Source organism: Acanthochromis polyacanthus, chromosome 22 (assembly GCF_021347895.1).
Source record: "Acanthochromis polyacanthus isolate Apoly-LR-REF ecotype Palm Island chromosome 22, KAUST_Apoly_ChrSc, whole genome shotgun sequence".
In the NCBI taxonomy this organism is placed as follows: domain Eukaryota; kingdom Metazoa; phylum Chordata; class Actinopteri; family Pomacentridae; genus Acanthochromis; species Acanthochromis polyacanthus.
In genome coordinates this window covers 20706254-20726442 of record NC_067134.1, presented here as the reverse complement: position 1 = coordinate 20726442, position 20189 = coordinate 20706254, and the positions used below count along the sequence as shown (strand labels likewise).

The 20189-nt window shown below is 41.1% G+C and overlaps 1 long non-coding RNA gene across 10 annotated transcripts in view; it reads right to left on the bottom strand.

Annotated features, from left to right (window-relative positions):
* LOC110967283 (uncharacterized) overlaps positions 1–20189 on the bottom strand; it is a 340473-nt gene that overhangs the window by 132071 nt on the left and 188213 nt on the right. For all 10 annotated transcript variants that reach the window (XR_007938883.1, XR_007938876.1, XR_007938881.1 and 7 more), the window contains exon 5: positions 13934–14029. This is a non-coding gene — a long non-coding RNA (uncharacterized LOC110967283). The remainder of the gene's footprint in view (positions 1–13933; positions 14030–20189) is intronic.

The following is a 20189-nucleotide window of genomic DNA, read 5'->3' as shown; positions in this document are numbered from 1 at the left end:
TAAATTAAATCCGCACAGAAGGCTCGACAAGGGTGAAACTTTATTCACATGTTAAGAATTTCCAAATCTCAAGACATCACAATACTGACTGTGTGTCAGTGCAGCACCTGCTCCAGCCTAAATGAGTCGAACCTGCCGAGTTCAAAAACTACAAACTGACCTGACTGGAAAGATTTCAGTCAACAGTTAGCGAGGTGGGCCAATCAGGACAGAGTCCAGCTGTGATGTATTTCATACAGTTACCCCAGTTACCAACGCCCGACTTGTAAATACTATTCATGTCAACAACTCAGTATGAAATTATGACTCAACTGGAATTTCCTGAAAGCTCCTTTATCCAACTGGGCCCTATGATAATATTTAAAAATGGCAAAATAAATAAATAAATGGATACTTCAAGGCAAACAAAGACAGCTGTTAAAGACAATGAATCCTAAATTTAAAAAAAAGAAACAAAAATATAATATCAAATATTATTCATGATTTTGGACTCCCCACAGTTAAATGAACACGGCTGACTGCAATATTACCTGTGCGAGATAGAAAGCAAAATCATTTTTTATTTCATTTTACAACAATATATTGTCTTATTTCACTCCTTTCAAATTGATTTTCTGGCCATACAACTGTCTGTGCTGCAGATATTAAGTGGAGACTAGAAGTTTCTCTGTACACAGCTAGTTAGTTAGCATCCATGAATGCATTTGAGACATTTTAGAAACACTGGTACATTGCAGCATCTACCGTTGTGTTTGGGTAATTTAGGGAACCCTTGTAAATTGTAAGATCTGTCGTTGTACCCGAGACTTTTAGGGATTATCAGTAAAATGTAGGGTCAACCAATAGTCTGCATGTGGGCCAATCAGTGGCCAGGGCTCCTGAATGTGACAATCTGTCATTCAATTAAGATCATTTGGTTTCAACTGAGAGGAATCTGAAAAAAGAATGCCTTGCTTCACCCTTCAAAAACTATTTTTTTTTTGTAAAATCACTCTGAACTTCTATGCTGCAGAAACTGAGTGGGGACTAAAAATATCTCTGTCACTGAGCAAGCGACTGTAACTTGCATTTACAGCATTTTGGGAAATTAGTCAATTGTAGCATACACCGGACGTGTTTTGGGCTAACTTTGCCTTTTTTCACCTTTTCAAAGCAATTTTTGGTCACATACCTGTCTCGGTGGCTGTACTACAGTATCTGAGCGAAGACTAGAAGCTTCTCTGTCGCCTAGCTAGCTACTGGAGCTTGCATTTACTGTGTGTAGGTAAATCAGTAAATTGTTGAATATACCGATGTGGACTAGATTTAAATGCCTTTTTTCAAAGCAATTTCTGGTCGCATGCCTGTCTGGGTGGCTAAGCGACAGTAACTGAGTGGAGATGCTTCTCTGTGCCCAACCACCTAACTAGCTTCTAGCGCAGCATGCATGTGAGGCATTTACAGAACATCTGGAAATTGTAGTGACAATCAATAGCTCTGTAAGTGAAGCATTTTGGGGACAATTCTATTAGTATTTTGGCTGTGAATGTAATTATTCTCAGGGTCAGAAACAGCAATAAAACCAATCAACTTCATAGAAAAAGCTTAATTTAACCATTGTAAGTGACTAATTAGAACATTTAAAGACCCTGTCCAATGAAAGCCAACTTTTATCAACATGTTAACAAATTTGTATAGCTTTTTGCATACTAGAAGGTCCATCAGGAGCACAATAAGCACCGTGGCTCATGTACCGATCACAACCTCAAAACCTACAAAAAACAATCCTGTCAACTTCTTCATAATCAGTTTCCACATCCGTGCACTCCATATGAAGCAAGGTAGAATTAAGTTCAAGCTATTTTAAGGCAGGAGGGGATTATTTTCACAGAAAAAGAACTTCTAAATGTGTACACGGAGATGAGTTTTTAAGGGTTTAATCAACAACCGGAGAAGGGCTTTAATTGGACTTTAGCTAACCTACCAACCCCTGATATCTTCTTGCTAATCAGGTAATCTGCTTTTTATGTGCTAGTAAACTGCATGAGGTGTTTTTCAGATTGGCTGATCCGTTCTGTTGTTGGGAGGTGGATGGAAAACATTTTCTTTCTTCAAGTGTAGAAGAGGCAGGTAACATTTCTAAATAACAACTGAGTGCAATGCTGAGAAGCAGCTGGACAAGCAAGTTCGCTGTCCTGCCTGCAGGTTATTCTCAGCTATTGTGAAACCAAGTGATAAAAAAAAAGAATTCAAAAGAGGGCAAAACTCATAACAGAGCAGGAAAACTGCCTGCAGAAAAGGACAGAGTTTGAAACTCATTAAAGTCATTTCTGTGTATGAAAGAAGATTCTAAAAACAGGGAAAATTAAAAATTGATTATCTCCTATGATATTATGCCCGTCCGGCTCTACATTTGCAGGTCTTTTGGTTCACACTTGCATCCAGAGATCGACTTCTAATGAGATCGAGGGGAGAATAAACTCTGACTCTGAGATCAGCAGGATCACCAGCAATCAGCAGCGAGGAACCAACTACAACAAGCATCCCCTTTGTCTGGAAAATGTTTATGTATATTAGAAACATGCAAGAAAAATAAATCTTTCATGAACGTTGAAAAAAATAGCATTTCATATGCAGTGGCTATATGTGTGTGCTCGATGAAAAACAAAGCAATAAGCCCACTGCCACTGTATTTAATATTCATCCTACATCCCCAAGCAAAAACTATACAAGGTGTGAGAAGAAAGGCCTGCACAGAATCACCAGAAATGCAAAAGTTGAGAATAACTGCATAAATTATCGCGTGTGCCAGGAATGAAAGTGCCGCTCCTCTGTGAATGTGCACAAACAAAAGCAAAACAAATCCACTGCCCGATCTGAATACTTCTTCACCTTATGAAAAACGAAAACAGGCTGAAAAACCTGCAAAAAGCCAATGGCGAGTGGCGCGCCGCTCCCTAATCAAGTAAAGGCAACATCAGAAAGAATAGGTAATTTGAGACACAAAAAGAATAAGTAATTTGGGAGGCACATACCCAAGTGGCCAAATTATTTATGCCTAATGGAACGGGGGTGAGCGCATTCATTTGCAATTAACCGATCTGCTTTATTACCTGTCACTGGAAACACTCGCTAATGCAGCTGAAAGCCCCAACGTCTTTAATTACAGCACGAGGTGTGGAGGCGCTTCCTGCTCGGAGGACGTTTTTTTCCTACCTTTCCTCCGGTGTCTGTCTTCCTGTAAAGTTCGGATCTGAACCAAGTCTCTGCTGATTTTAAAGGTGAAAAGGGAAAATAGTTTCTCTCCACTTTGAGTTACAGCTACGTGAAGCCGCACTCAATAACTGACAAATTCTAACTGCACCCCTTTCTCAATGAAACTCCACAGCTGAGCGACGTACTGGAGTTATATAGATGTGAAAATATGCAGGGCCCATTAAAAGTATTCATGCCCATTGGAAGTTTTCTCCTTTTATTGCTCTTCAGGACTGAAATGTGGTCAATATAATTTGGCTTTTTTGACAAGAATTTACCAAAAAAGAAGACTCTTTGTTGTCAAAGTGAAAACAGATTTCTATAAAATAATGTCAATTAGTTAAACATATAAAATAGATGCATTTTAGGCTGCAGTTACAGAATTGGTCTCAATCAGCCTTGCCCATCTGGATTCTGCAATTAAACCTCATTCTTTGCGCAAAACTCATAAAACTCTGTCATTTTACTAAGGGATGGTGAGTAAACAACCCTTTTCAAGTCCAGCCACAAATTCTCAGTTGGACTAAGGTCTGGGCTCAGCCTCCAGAACATTTACCTTGTTGACTTTTAAACTATTTCTGTGGGTTTTTTTTGTCTGTTTGCTTCGGTTCATTGTCTTGCTGGAAAACAAATCTTTAACCAAATTACACATCTTTTGAAGACGGCATCAGGTTGTCCTCCACAATTTCTCTACGTTTTGCTGCATTTATTTTGCTCTCCGTCTTTATACGACTTCCAGGGCCTGGATCATGACGCTGCCGCCACCATGCTTCACACCATGATGCTGCCTCCACCATGCTCCACACCATGATGCTGCCTCCACCATGCTTCACTCCATGATGCTGCCGCCACTATGCTTTACCAAAGAACCTTCTTACGGTTGACTTCAGAGTCTCCTACATGTCTTCTGGTAAACACTACTTGAAGTTTAATGATTTGTTTTTTCAACAGTGGCTGGAAACAGCACAATACGAGCTGTGCTTCCACATAACTGGCAAAAGAATCTGAAGAAAACTTTGTGCAATGTCACAAAATTTTAAAATTGTGAATTAGGCTTACTCCATTATCTGCTTTGTAGTGAATAACTTAAGCTGTGCCATAAAACAGCGTTAAAGGCTACATGAGTAAAAGAAGCTCGAAGCAAAAACAGCTATTTTGCTAAGTGCTAAAAATCTTCAAGGTGAATAACACTGGGGATTAAATAAACAATTCTTTCCATAAAATTTTTCTAATGCAATACTTCAAAATCTACATAAAATACATCATGGAAATATGTCTTGAGTCTTGCTAGAGAACTTTTCTTACAAAAAATTGTATTTCAAAACCTGTCCAATAGTGAAAGCTCTTAAACAGATCCTTCTTAAAGTGTGAATAAAAGTTTGGACCAGATTTTGTGACACTTCAGTTATACTGGGATTTTCTTACCAGTGTGATGTATAAACTATGTAAGAAGTAAAATACCCAAAGCATCAGAAGTCATGGTCAGTTCAACTAAAAAGCCTTAACTTGAATTATTCAGCAACTCAATTTTGCACCTTATCAATAAAACATATCGCAATATTTTCAAACTCATTTACTTATTCAGCAGCTTTTCGCACATACAGCAGATACAGAATGCCATACTTAAGGTAACAAACACCTCAAAGTGATCTTATGTCAGCTATTCAAACAGGAATGTATCCCGTGTCGCCTTCAAAGAGAAATCTCCCACCGCTGAGACGCACATCTGCAGAAGTCGCTCTTCAAATATATGTAATGAGCTGAGTGTTAGGGCGGCGTTGGCACAGCGATGCAGCTCTGCGCTTGTGATAGGCTCATTGCAGGCTGCATACCCAGAGGAGGCTCCCTTAAGAGCAGATCTCCTGTTAAGTATGAGATCCCTGAGAGGAGAAGTGTTGGAAGGACTCTGGTTTCTTTAAATATACCGGGCCGTCTGGGGAATATAATGGCTTCCATATATAATTAAGAAGAATACGACGTTAGAGGCCCTATGTGTCTTTGTGCTGCACCTGAACGGTTGCGGCGGCTTGGCGTGCGCCGTACAGGGAAAGCCGAGGCTTTATTTAGAAATGCTCAGCATGGGCAACATTTACATTTTAGATTGTATTTCCTTAGAGAGGGCTCCTATACAAAGACTCTGAGAACATGGAGGGGAATAACAGATGAAGCTTCAGTTCATAGAGAGAGACAAGGTTACTGCAAAGGTCTAAAGGTCATAAAGAACATGGACAAGAAAAGAGACACATCTGACAAAGAACCGAGGCTGATATGAAGAAATGAAATAGATAAGGTTTAGGCTTTATTATTTAATGGTAATTTTAACCTTTTCAATGTTGGAAAAACAGCAAACGTTTCAACAAACTGTTGCTTTTGAGGCCAAAAATGTCACTAGACCAGTCTGGTTTTTGGTAAAAACAAGATGCCAGGGAGTAAAAAAGCACAGTAAGGGACATTAGTCATACGTTTGTAATGTTGGTGAAATAATCAAAGAAACTGAACCTTTGTTCACCTTTTTTGTAATTTATGGTATTAAAACAATGACATACTGCTGTCAATATGGTGAGTTTAAGTTCTCTCTCCACCTAGTTATGGTTGTTCTGTTTCCATAGAGGTGCAGAAGTTTATATTGCAGTGAAAAATGAGCCCATATTGAGGAAAATTGTGAAATGAGCTCAGAAAGTGCATATAAACTTATTGAAAAACCTCGACATGCTGACAGAATACATAGTCAAGAGCTAAGCAACAAAATTCCTACAAAATACATAAGCATTTAATTAAAAATATCTCCTAGAAGTATCAGATGATCAGATATTCCATCAAAGCAGCTGCTCATTTCCCCTCCTCCATCATGATGCTGCCACCACCGTGCTTCACATCATGATGCTGCCACCACCGTGCTTCATTTCATGATGCTGCCACCACCGTGCTTCACTTCATGATACTGCCACCACCGTGCTTCACATCATGATGCTGCCACCACCGTGCTTCACTTCATGATGCTGCCACCACCGTGCTTCACATCATGATGCTGCCACCACCGTGCTTCACTTCATGATGCTGCCACCACCGTGCTTCAAATCATGATGCTGCCACCACCGTGCTTCACTTCATGATACTGCCACCACCGTGCTTCACATCATGATGCTGCCACCACCGTGCTTCACTTCATGATGCTGCCACCACCGTGCTTCACTTCATGATGCTGCCACCACCGTGCTTCACATCATGATGCTGCCACCACCGTGCTTCACTTCATGATGCTGCCACCACCGTGCTTCACATCATGATGCTGCCACCACCATGCTTCACTTCATGATGCTGCCACCACATTTATACCATATACTGCAGTGGAAAATGAGGCCACAGTGAGGAAAAATGAGACAAGAACAAAAACGGCGCATATAAAGTATTGAAAAACCTTCCCATGCTGACATAATGCACAAGCATTCAAGAGTGAGGCAACAAAAATCCTACAAAATGCATCACTATCGCATTAAAACATCTTCTGCTACGATTATCATCACTCGCTTCAAGATCAGATATCCTATCAAAGCAGCTGCTCGTCCGAGTCACCGCAGTGTGTAGTCAAACTTTAGGAGAGCTCCAGGGGTCCATCGGCGGGAAACGAGCGCTAATTGTGCTAATGAGCTTGTTTGGATAAGCCCTTCTTCCTCCCTCCGCTGCCCCTCGGCGGCGCGATCGGCCATCTGACTTCCAGAGACGCCTGAGACACACTCGGGACGGGTCGGCCCTGACGGTGACGGGCCCCGGTCGAGGTTTGGTGAGCGATGTGCCCGACGCATCCATCACCAGTAATAAAGCTCTCTGACACGGAGGCCTGCTCTCATCCATCATCACTCACTTAAGATACAAGTTTGGCTTCAGCGTGACAGAAGTGAGGGATTATTGCCATTAGAGGCAGATCTTTTGTTTTGATGGCCCCTCTTAATGGGGTTGCATTAGGGGGAAGTCCTAGGGGCCAGTTTTTGGGTGATTAAGCAAGCAACACATTTACAAGTCTCTAATTGAGAGAACAATGCCAGGAACCTACGGAGTGCAGAGCTGTAATGAACTGAGGCTCCCTGAACTAGCTTCATGATTAGCCATGAATACGCTACAAAACACTTCTCCCACTTCTGCCGCTCAGATACAGATGTGTTTGTGATGATTCGCACAGGATTATGGAAAGCCGACAACAGCAGGCTAAAGCGGAGCGCCGATGGAAGTGGATTTATCCACTGAAAGAGCAAGTGTCATTTTCAGTCTGATTTGGCATGATGTGCTAAACAGTGTTGTATTACATGTCAAGGTATTTACCCGCTGAATTCTCAAACCCACCATCATGCTCTTGGTTTAAAAAAAATCACCTAAATTATACCCTTTATCTGAGTCTGAAACTGTAAAAACACAAAAAAATTGTCAGATTGTCAACTCTTTGACGGTCCTTGAACTACTCATCTGTGAAATGCAGCTCCATTGGGAAAATGAACAAAATTTAAGATTTTATTTGTCATATTTCATCAAAATCACTTTTTTGTGTCATATTTAAAAATCTGCCAACAAGAATTGCTTTGCTCTAGCCAGATTCTATAAAAAAAGGACAAAAATGTGCATCTATCTGTAACAAGAAAGTCATCAGTGACTCCGCTGTGGTTAACAATCACATGGCAAAAATGTGCCAATTTTCGGCTGAACTGCAGGCTGTGTTTACGCAAAGAAGAGAGGAAAAAATTTGAAGGAAATAGTAAAACATCTGTTTAATTTTCTGCCACCACAGTGAAATTCTCAACCTATAGGAAACTAAGAGATATGATAAAACATTTATTGGAATCCATTTATGTTAATAAAAATGAACACTGCTTGTAAAATAGCCAAAGAAGAGTAGCACTTTAACAACTTTAAGTCCAACATCACCCCAATGAAAAAGAACAAATCTACGTGTATATATATATATATATATATATATATTGCATAGTGTTTGGTAACTACCAGTGACAAAAAAGAGAGAAGCATATAAGCTATTATATGTGAAACATTTTAGGTACATCTGAGTGAAAGAGTTTAGGTTCAATGTAGAAAGTTCATGTGGAGTCTTGATTTTATGTTAAGTATTCTGGTGGTAAAAGGATCTGGGTTGGTTTCATTTTAATCTGAAAGTAAAAGGCCTTTTTTCAAAGCTTTCACACAGTGTCGGAGAGGAACACCGAGGTGCTTCGTGTTGAAATGGTATTTTTATTGGTGCCATTTGCTGGTGATTAATGAAACATGCTCTGCTGCGTCTGTCTGTCCTTGTCTTTGTTCACAGTGAAGTGAAATCAGGTTAAGTAGATCATGTTCCTGCACCCTGATGTCATATTTCAGTGCAGCTCTGAATCTCAGGTTGTTGTGTGCCGTCTCGTGCCCTAATTAGAAAAAAAAAAAAAGGGAGGCAGCCAAATGAAGCAGTAGTCACCTGAGATGAAGGACACATCCTCTGCGCCAGGAGACGCTTCGCATTTGATTTTTTATTTATATTTCTGCGCCGAGTGGAGAAAAAGAAGTGGGTCAGCGAACAGATTTGCAGAAACCAACTTTGAAACATCCGTGTTGTCTGTCTGTCTCTGGTTAAACATAGTTTTGTATCCTGACTCCCCAGTGCCAATTACTCATTAAAAATGTTTAACAACATTTTAATTGAAGAATTAATTACCTTCGGCCGGGCAAAATCCTCCTAAATTTCATCTGGGGAGTCATCGAATGTGCAGAGGAGCAGCCGTCGATGAAGTGTCAGGGAGTGGGTGGTGGTGGTGGTGCTTGGCGCAGGAAGATTACATCAGCAGCAAAATGTAGTCCGTTGTGAGTCAACGGCGAGATGCACGTGATAATTCATGAGTAAACACGTCGGTGAGTAAAGCGCTACGATGTTCCTCACAACGTGCGACTTCATCCCGCAGAACTGTAGCTCGACAAAGTCCCTGCCAAAACAAACACCATTCATAGCCTCTGCATTATTCAGAGCGTTTGACTTAGAAACACAACAACGCCGAGCCGAGGAGGAAAGTCGAGATTTACTTTTTCCCCTTAAATAAATGCCTTAATCATCCCTTAATCCTGGCAAACAGTGCCGAACATAAAACAAGAAGCTTGTTAAAGCAGCAAATTTAATGCCTTTGTGGGTTTCTGCTGCCAGCTTAGAGGACAGGCCTCACCTTAAAGGGGGAGTTCACACTAATTATCAAACTGTTTTACATCTACAGGTCCATCTGCTGAGGAAAAGTCCACTGCTTTAAATAAAAAATATCTCTTTTTGAAATTTAGGCAAATAAATCCTTTATATCTCATCTTGTTTAACTTCTTATTTGCAATATAAAATCCTGCACCTCTACGGAAACAGAACAACCATTAATAGAAGTAAAGGCCACTCATAAATGTCTTCTGTGCAATATGACACAGCTACAATGCCATAAAACACCAAAAAACACAAAACGAACCCTCGATTTATTTATTTGTTGACCGAAATTGGAAAACCCTACATGTGCAAGTGCCCACACTGGAAAAAAACAACAACAGATATTTTACTACTCTAAGATGTTTCACCTTGTGGAGTGTATCTTCCAACAACTTGCTGCTCCATTTTTCAGCCATGCTGCACTTATTTTATTGCTCACGTATGTTTTATTTTCCTCTCAATGTCCCAAATTTGTTTCCAGACTCGTCTCCTCTCTGTTCTGTGTAAACACGGCCTGCAGTTCAAAGAGTCGCTGAATTTGTGCCATGTGACTGTCAGTTGCAGGTGACATATTTAGTTAGAATTGTGATTTTTTAAAAACGATACATGATTTTTTTTTTTTTTTTTAAAGATAATACACCTTGTAAACCTGCTAGTTTGACATATGGGGAAATCTGTCATTTTTCTTGGATGACATCATTGATTCTGTCACTATTGGAGATTGTAGGAACAATTTGTAGGACAAAAAACTCAAAACTGAGAAACCTCGACATTGTAAAAAGAACACACAAATACAAATAAGGTCCTGAAAAGGCTGAAACTGGTTGCGTTTAACTTAATATGGACTGAAAAACAGACCTGTCAGTGTGTGTATATACAGAATTGTTAAACCAACACACATCTGTTGTTTAATTGGTAACAGTAAACTTCATCCATTCATGAGCTATATGGTCACTGGTGTAAGCTAGTTGTTCTTAAATCATTTGTTTCCTTTTTAAATGAGTATTTCTGTAATTTCATTTTAATTTGCAGCAGACGCACAACAGTAAAGAAGCAGAAAACCTAATTGTCAAACATTTACTGAAATTAGAAGGCTGGTGTAGAAGGACAAATGTGTTTTCAGGTTGACAGACTCCATAAAAGTATACTATCTACTTCAGTTCCGGCTCAGTGTTTGGGTTGTGCAGATGCTTGTGGATCATTGTTACCTGCTTTCTTAAACTTAATATGATGTCTTTCTTTGTATTATTGTTACATTACTGCTACTTGTGGGCAGTACTTTCTCCTGTTGTGGTTTTTGTTTAGTTCTGTCTCATCTGAATTTGAGGTTTATTGCTAGACGCTGCTGATTTTGTACAGTTTGTGGGATAAATCTGTCATTTTCTGACATAAAAAACAAATCCGACTTAGTTCATGACATCATTCATTAACTAACGGTTTGTGTAGAAAGTGTAGTTTGTTCAAGTCCTCATAAATATCAGCCACTGAGAGCTTTAAATGTTTAGATTGACATCAATTTCCCACTAATCAACATCCTTTGTGCTGCTCGCTGCAGAGAGGCTAAACCTCCTGACTTACACCTCTCCCCCCTGCCTTTGTCTCTCTCCTCTCTCCCCCCTTTGCCTCCTATTTAGCCCATGCATTTGATTAGTTAATCGCCCCCCTTTCCTCCCCCCAGTCCTCAGGTGGAGGCAGAGCGCTCAGGCTTCTCATCCAGCCAAGCTGTTCTTTTGGAAGGGAAAGGAGGCAGCTGTGTTTACAGCCCGGGTCCTGGCGTACATTTAGCAGAATCTATTATTCATATCGCTCAGTATCAGAGCGAGATCTCCAGCCACCTGTCTCGCTGACAAGCTCGCCCCCTTTTGTGGCGCTTTCCGTTCGGAGCAAATTACGCTCGTCTTGATGAATTGAGTTTTTATGAGCGTTGCTGTAGCGCCTGGGCATCCTCGCACCGAGCCAGGGACCATCAGGGGCCCGGGGAGATTTTTCTAGTCAATGGGCAAATGTTTGGAAGAATGTAGATTCGGGGAGGGAGCAGAACGAGGAGGGAAGTGAGTGGTTTTTACCTAGAGCTCATGTGTGCTGTCAGCCTGGGTTTGGTCCACTGTCTGCAGCTGTGACGTCCTTCCACCTGTCAGGTCCTTATTGTTGTTTACCTCTCTGGAGACCGGAGGAGCCGAGCAGGAAGAACAAAGGCTTCCTTCCTTCAGAATCGCTTTTCTCTCACTCGGCTACCTGATGAGTCTGCCGGCAAACTATCTCCCTCCTTTGACTCCGTGTGAACATTTTTAATTAACGGGGAGGTGCGTTAACTCGATGATAAGCACCCCTGATAAGTTATAACATGATTCATAATTTATAAAGATTCTTGCTTTCATCTTCACTAGTTTGCATAAAACTAATTACTCCGTAAATGGTATTCATTACAAAATATATTTTTTCTCTCTTTGCACACAGACGCGTGAATGGCGGCGCCCAGCTAGCTAGGGCTGCTCTGGGACCGGTTTGCATGCAGAGAAGAAAGGTAATGATGAGTTGTTGGAGGCGGCCGACCTGCCTGCCTCTGTTTGTACTCCACCAGCATGTTGTGCATCTCAGATTCATTATGCTAACTGCTACAAGCCGCGGCGTCGGGGCCTGAGTTTGCATTTAACTGGCAGGTAAATCACAGAGGCGTTTACTTGACAAATGCAAGAAACGTTTGACTCGGTGCAACAGGAAGACATCACGGTGATTACTGGAATGAAAACAGACACCGACCAGAGAATCTTGGTTAAACCCTATGAGGCTATTTCCAAGCTAATTCTTCACTTTCAACCTCCTACCTTGGTTGGAATAAGGTCTAGCTGTACAAACTATATCTTATTTTTATCAGAAGAGTGTCAGCTATGCAGATATTCCATTATTTCAGATGATAAAACTTGCAGATTTAACATATTTGCCTTTATATCATGGATGAACAAATGCAATATTATGAGATTATGATGATTTTTCATGTATCTCACCACAAAATACCGCTGGAAGACATATATTTTCATAATTGTGTGGAGTAGTTTACCTGTAATCTGGAAATATCAGAACCATGATAATCTGTGATTGTATGATTTAAAATTTGGTAAATATATGTGCTTTTAATCCAACATAAACAAGGGCCCCCTCAGTGGCCACTTTGCATTGGGCCCCACAAAACCTAAAACCACCACTGCCGAGTTGTGTTAAATTCAACATGATTGTTTCTTGCAGACACATTGTCGCACATAAAAGCAATTTAAACTGCTGGAAAAGTGAAGTCATGCAGTTTAAGTGGATATCTGCCTCACCTTGCAGCTGTAAACACTTTGAGAAGAACCCAAATGAGAAGAAAGGATGTGAATTTTTAGGCAAAGTTGGACTCTAGAGGTTAAAAAACTAGGAAAACAGCCGATATGGGTATCAACAATACTCCTAAATATGCTAAGGTACCCCAAAAACCTGATTACAACCAGGACACAGTTCCTCCTGGTTGCACCACTGTTGCTGAATTCTGGATATTCATATTCACACAAAAACTGCGACTTGCTTTCCCAAATGGAATCCAAAAAGCTGCCCAGATAAACACACAATTCAAAGAAACGTCCTGTAATGTGGCGTTTGACTCTAGTGAAACACTGTGACGGAAAAACTTGGAAAGAAACACTCATGATTTTGGAATTGCACTTCAAATGTGACAATAAAAACACTAATTTGTGGCGCTACATTATGTTTTGGGATATGGAGGGATTATGAGAACTATTGCGACAACTGTTTATAACTAAACACATGTTCAGACACTGAGTTCATTGTCATTTTTGGGGATTTATAGGTGTATCTTGATGTTATGTGATCCTACATTTTTGCAATTAATTTATATTCACATTATTGCGTCACCTGTCTTGACAGTAGAGGTATTTTATCAAGTGTTACCATGTTATTTATTCATTTTCAAATAAACAAATTCAAACAAAACTGACTTTTTTATGTGACAAACTGATTATTGACCTGGCCCATGATCAAATCTGATATTCGATATTGTGATTTTTTTTAACCATTTCCCGACACAGTAAATTAATTTAAATTTAACTCAGATGAAGTCGCCTCTCTTTGTTTGTCGTCACTCAGGCAACGTCCCGCCCACGGCTCAATCTGATTGGTTGCACGTCAGGAGTAACGAGTAACAGTCAATCAAATCTGAAGGATAATTCATATCCAAAACTTGTTATTAATATTTTCAACTTATAAGATATATAAACTATATTGGTGTCAGACTTGAAAAATCTCATGTCATTACCATGATATTCATTTTTTTTAAAAAATTTATTTAAGTGTTCTGCATATTTTTATAATGTGAGGGGCCTCCCTTATGTTCAGGGCCCTGAAAAGCTGTGGTCCGGCCCTGTTAATCAACTGCATGAAAGCAGAAATGATCCTATTTCTGTCACAGGCATTAGAAAACATGTTTTAAGGAGCTTTTACCTGCAGCATCCGGCGCATTCATCCCACCACACGTAGATACTGATCACAGCTGCAGGAAATAATACATGGCAGCCTCGCAGGTTAAATATCCTCCGCCTGCAGAGAAACAACGGCAAAATAACTTTAGCTGGAAAAGCAGCAAAGTGAGATGTATAAATAAACATGCTGAAACACATTGCTGCCCCACAAGTCTGTTTTCAATTCCCATTCGATTAAAGTGTCCCTGCAGGAGCCGGTGAGGTTGGGTACGGGGTGAGGTGCAGAGGCATAAATCAAAGCGGTCCAAGGAATAGTAATCCTCGCTGAACATTTTGGACTGATTGATATAAATAACATTGTCCTCGCCATCTGTCCAAAGAGGGACCTTTCCAGTTAGTGTTGAGCGGCAACGGCAGAATAATTAATGAATGGTGTCCTTTGTGCCGGTAATAAAGAGGAGACAAATTATGTTATAATCCAACTGCTGCTCGTTTGTCACAGCCAAATAAAATGTCAAATAAAAGTGAGGGGCCACAGTGTTTGTTTAATGGAGTGCAAGCTACCTGCTCCAGAGTCTGACAGCAGGGTGGGACGGCTGTAAAAAAGCAAAGCCTGGATTCCAGTCTGCAGGAATCCACTCTGTGCTGCACATTTAACAAATGTTCACAAACAAAAGAGCATCCCCCCTCAAAAAAAAAAGAAAAAAAAAGAAACGAGGATCCTGATCCGAAAACGATCTTTTAATCAGATATCCAATCTGTGAGCTCACGTAGAATTTTTTTGTGAGAATCCTGGTGGTTTGTTGAAGCTAATTCCAATAATTCTGACGAGTAAACGACAGAGCTTTAAAAGAAATCACGGCTGCAGCGATGTGCACGCACTCATAAGATGCCTCGGAGGCTTTTTGGTCCAATAAATCATGCATTCATGCTCATAAAATGATGTGAGCGAGGTAAACATATACCTCAGAATCATTACTGTATGTGTTGGTATTCCTATCAGTCCTTGCTGGTGGATTTAACTTTTCATGTCAGGAGTGGAATTAGGCCAAGTTGTACATTATCTATCTAATAATTCATGTCTGCAGACTGTTTGGTGATTTTACATCTTGCATTTGATAGTCAAAGTTAGAAATAATCGCCTGAATGTACCACTTTCATTGTAGAAAAGGCCCTAAAAATACAAAAAGACTTTAATTCTCCACAACTAAACCAACAAACCAAAGAGTTCTTGTGCATCTGTATGCGTCCCGTGCAACATCCGCTCAGGTATTCATAACCTGAGATCAAGGTTGGGATTGCTGTCATTGATCGGCAGAAACACCTAAATTGAATTTGTATCCCTCATCTCACTCCTCTTGCAAACCCTTCGCCGTCATAACCGGAGCCCGAACCTGAATCCTAAAGCCCCCAAGCAAGAGGCGACGTCCAGAGAGAAGAAGGAGCATCGATATCCCGTCAGAGGGAATTTGGATTCTCGTCACAGGTCGGCGACTAAACTGTATGAGCAGGTCGATCGGGCCAGAGAGCCGGCTGCGGACTTGGCACAAACCCCGCTTTAAAATTCTGTTTAAAGTTTGTTTTAACCTGAAAAGAATAAATTAGATTCAGTACATTCTGCTAATGCCCTTACCGGACGAGTGAGAGCTGACTGTGAGATCAAAAACTGTTTAATGTAATAACGATGGCTTCTAATTGATGACGTTACATCTCCATAAAAGGTTCAGTTAATACCTTAATACACTGTTTTTTCAAAGTTTACAGTGTACAACAGAAGTGAGTACACCTAAATGCAACAGCACTTAAAATGTCAAATGATCAGAAATTTTATCACAAGTTTATCCATCGGTATTTGCTCCCATTTAAAATGACATCAAAAACACAGGCCCGACATTATAAACTCAACACAACTAAAGCCTGTCTATTTTTCTAAACTGACATCTATATTTCTGATGATCCTTCAACACCTCCTGATTGACGCTAAAACTGTGCTTCCACTGATTTATAATTGCTCACTGACCCTGCAGTGTCCTTTCACATCTTTTTGAAGCCTCACTATCAGTTTCTCTAACAATTCTTTTCCATGTGGAGCCCTGATGCAGACATGTAGATAACAACAATCCACAGGTCCTAAACTTAGAAAGTTGTGCTGTTCACAGCTCATTTTATAACTGTTTTAAAGCTGATTGTAAACCACAGGTGCACTCAGTTTCTACTTTTGGACTTGAAGTTTCATTATAGTCTTCCTGAAGTATCTCTTTTTGATTGTTTATAAGAGAAAAAAACTCTCCTCGTCAAATTGCAAGCACTAAAAATACTGAAATGTGAGATATTTTGAATAGTTTGACCTTTAAATGATACTGTTAAGGAGCTGTACTCACTTCTGTTGTTGCTGTATATTCAAATCAGCCTCTTACTCACAGTTGAAGCTCGTTTCTTTGTTCACTTTATTTGACAAAGCAAAAATACTTCTAAGACAAGCTGCCCGTTCCTGAAATGACATCTTGACCCCAAACGATGGGAAGCTTTAAAACACAACAGCATCCATTACGGTGAAGCTCACAGTACGAGCCGAGGACCAAGTGCAGAGTGAACTTGAACTCTCAGAAAGTTTGCGAGCATCCTGAGAGGCAAGGACAAGGGAAGGGCTGCCAAAGAGCGGCGGTTCGGTATAAGGCAACCTCGACGGGAGCTCTGCAATTTCGCCTCCAGGTCCATCAATCACCCTCCAAATTAAAGGCGAGGTGAGGCTTAGGCTTCACCGGCCACATTTTGACACCAGCCTCACATCACACGGCGATGAGGACATCACCCAGATTCAGAAGACGCTCTAGGTACGCTCATTCCGCCCACGTCGGCGTCTCGACGGGGCTCGCATTATCCGAGCCAACAAAAGGAGGAGCCGCTTTGTGCAATCAGCGCCGTTCTGTACATATTAAACAGCGCAACATTCTCAACCCAGGTTCATTTTAATTAGAGGGGAATTTGATCACTGCCGTCTCCCACAGGCGCTTTTGATGTTAATAAAACAAGCTGTACCTTCGCAAAGGCAGAGCTCTCCTTCCAAAGCAGTTGAAGAGGGGGGAAGGAGGAAGGGGGGAGGCGAGGCAGAAAAGAAAAAGTTCCCTCTTCAAGTCAAAACTACAGGGAGGCTGTGATCCTCTGCCGTGTTGGGAGTCGGCGAGCTGAGGCCGCCGAGGTGCTCAGACGGATTATCAATGTCGACAAAACGCATCACTACCTTACGCATGCCGGCCGCCTCATAATGAATGGCTGAGGTGTTCTCCGTTATTGCTCTGACACTTTGGTGTATTCACTCAATGGATGTTAATAACAAAAGAATTAGAAAGATGAGAGGAGCCTCAACACAAAGGATCACATGTGTCTGGGCAAAGGTGCGCAACAGCAGAACTGAACAAAAGGTTCACTCTGACGTGTGAAGGTGAGAATCTGCCAAATGTGGAGCCTCCGGGCTGCTTCAGTGCCATTTATGTGCAAATGAAGTGACATAATTTGAAGAATAAACACACGCAGGTACTCATAAGTGCAGAAATCACCACTATTATGCACCAATTTGTGCCTTTTCTGCATCAATCTATAGCCGAGAGCAGAAAACTCAAGCACCAGGTGATAATTCAGAATCTAAAGAACTATAATGCACTCAGCCATTCTGTGTCACTTTCAAATATTTATTCTCCTGTTCATCAACTTTTCTCATTTAATATTTCCCCTGCTGAGTCAACACCAACACTCAGGCTGGATTTGCTCTTCTGTTCTCTTTTGTGTCTCTTGTTTGACGAAGTAACCTCTTTAAATGTGGCATCTTTTCGCGCCAATGAAAAATTAAGTCACTTTAATTAATGTATAAACCCTCAGACTTGTATGTGTTTCAGCAAATGTTCAGAACTGATCGTACATATGGGGTCAGTCCACATAAAATCAAACAAATCTGAAAGAGATTAGGCAGATTCTTTTATGGACAATAACTTTGGCTTATTTATTGAAACCATGCAAAATTTCACTTTCATACTGAGAATATTTTTAGAGTTTCAGGCCCCTGAAGTAAGGAGGAATGGCTTGGACTTTTTGCAAGTACAACTGATAGACACATGAATTTTTCAGTGGTGAAAAATACATTCAATTTCTGTAAAAATTGCACCTAAATCAGAATGAATCGTGTCTAGAAGATAATATCCTGGTGTCAAATGCAGGTAAAAATGATCCTTTCATTGTCACACACGCTGATATGAACCTTGGAAGTTTACCCATAATGCACTTTTTTTAAAGTTTTAGCCCTGTTAGCCCTCTCCATGTTCATAAACTGACTGAAAGTGACTTTGTCTTTAGATTGTTACTCCTCAAGTGAATGAAAACTGATGTGGTTGCAGATTAAAAAATAATATGATGTAAAAAAGAATGTAAATTACCTCGCTGCAGCCTGAGCACACCAGCTCACCTACAACTCCGCTAAAACAATTTAAAGCTGCTCTACACTCTACACACCATGTGATGGCGCACTACTGGAGGAATTCAGACAAGCATGTTTGAACTCAATGCTAAAGAAGAATGAGACAAAATCTAGAGAGGTATGAAAGGAATGTTACCTTAAAAAATAGCCAAACTGACACAATTTACCGGAGCCAGAAACTGTAAAAACACAAAGAATCATCTGACATTTGAGCTTTCTTTTTCTTTTTCTGTGATTTATTGCATTTTAAGAGTGTCAATTGTGAGTTCCTTCTCGTTCTAGTCATGGTTGTGCTGTTTCCGTAGCGGTTCAGGACTTTATGTTGCAGTGAAAAATGAGCCCACAGTGAGGAAAAATGTGACAGGAGCTAAAATGCCCAGAAACTGCAGGGCTAGGCTGCAATCTGACCCTGAAAAGTCACTAAAACCGACATAATGAGGTCTTTTATGTGACCAAAAAGACATTAGGGATGTGATTTAAAAAGTAAAAATCGCCTCTAGAGTAAAGACGTGGCCCCAAAATTCATTAATTCAGTCGTATTCTGGACCCAAACTCCTCACCTCTTTAGTGGCCGCTGTAAAGGCCCATAGTGTTGCAGCGTTTGTTTTTATTTTCCCCAATAAACGAAGTGAACGGTCATCTGTCCCCGAAGGAAACGAGCCTCCGGGCTGGTCGTTAAACGGCCAAACGAGCGGCGGAACGAGTAAATAATTCAACAAATAGATGAATAAATAAAAGGGGTCGGAGTGGTTAAGCAGAAGGGGGTTGTTCAGCTGGGAAAGCCACCTATGGCAGAGGGGAGGGCAGCTTTCTGTCTCTGAACATGTACCGTCTGTACAATCCTGAACCTTGGCACCGGTACAGGCATCTGCTGCTGGCCTCCCTCTGCCAGTCCACCGTATATACACAAACATCTGCTTCCCTGCACGGAAAAAATACGGGGGGAAAAAAAGGGGGACACGCAGCACTTGACAGGTCTGCATTTTCGCCTGGCCTCCCGCTCGCCGGTTCTTTACACAAAAACCTTAATGCATCCTGTCAAGCCATTAGCCGGTGATACGATCAGCTCGCAGGCCCCCATTAAGCCATCAGTGTCCACCTGTGATAAAGACGACCATTTGTTTTCTTAAAGCCCTACTTAATGTCCGTTTAACTCAATTTGTCAGGAAATGTACAACAATTTCCTCCCCCCACTGGTCCTGAAATCTGGTCGGGGTTCAAAAACTCACAGAGGAGGAGAGAGGGAGGGTTTTTCTCTCTCTTTTTTCTTTTTTCTTTCTGAGGATGCATATTCAAATGAGGGGATTAAATTGCCTCTCATATTGACGTATCGTGTTGCGCCGAGCGCTGAGAGGTGGCCTGTGTTTTCCCTCTAAAAGCTGATTTTTTGGACAGCAGGGGCAGGAGCTGGAGGTTGTTTTGCCTCCATTAGCCTCGGTCTACGGCCCCTGCTCCCTCTCCTGATGCGTCCGTGACAGCACTCTAAAAACCCCGCCGTTATTACCGCCGAAACCATAATAACACCTTTTAAAACAACATTGTCCCTCGCAAACGCACATGTCGAGTAATCGCCCTCCTCCTCTCCGGTGAGGACACCTAACAGCCACTGGAACATCTGCTTATGTTTTGTCTACAGATACATCATTTGGGTTTTTTGGAGGAGTGTGGAAGCATAATGATCCTTTGCTGCGTTGTGATCCCAAACGCTCGGATAGTAAATCAGCTCCAAAAGGGAGATTTGAAAACTATCCGCTAAAACACAAACTGCTGGCACCGGCGGCCCCTTTTCGGTGTCTACGACCGGCCCGGC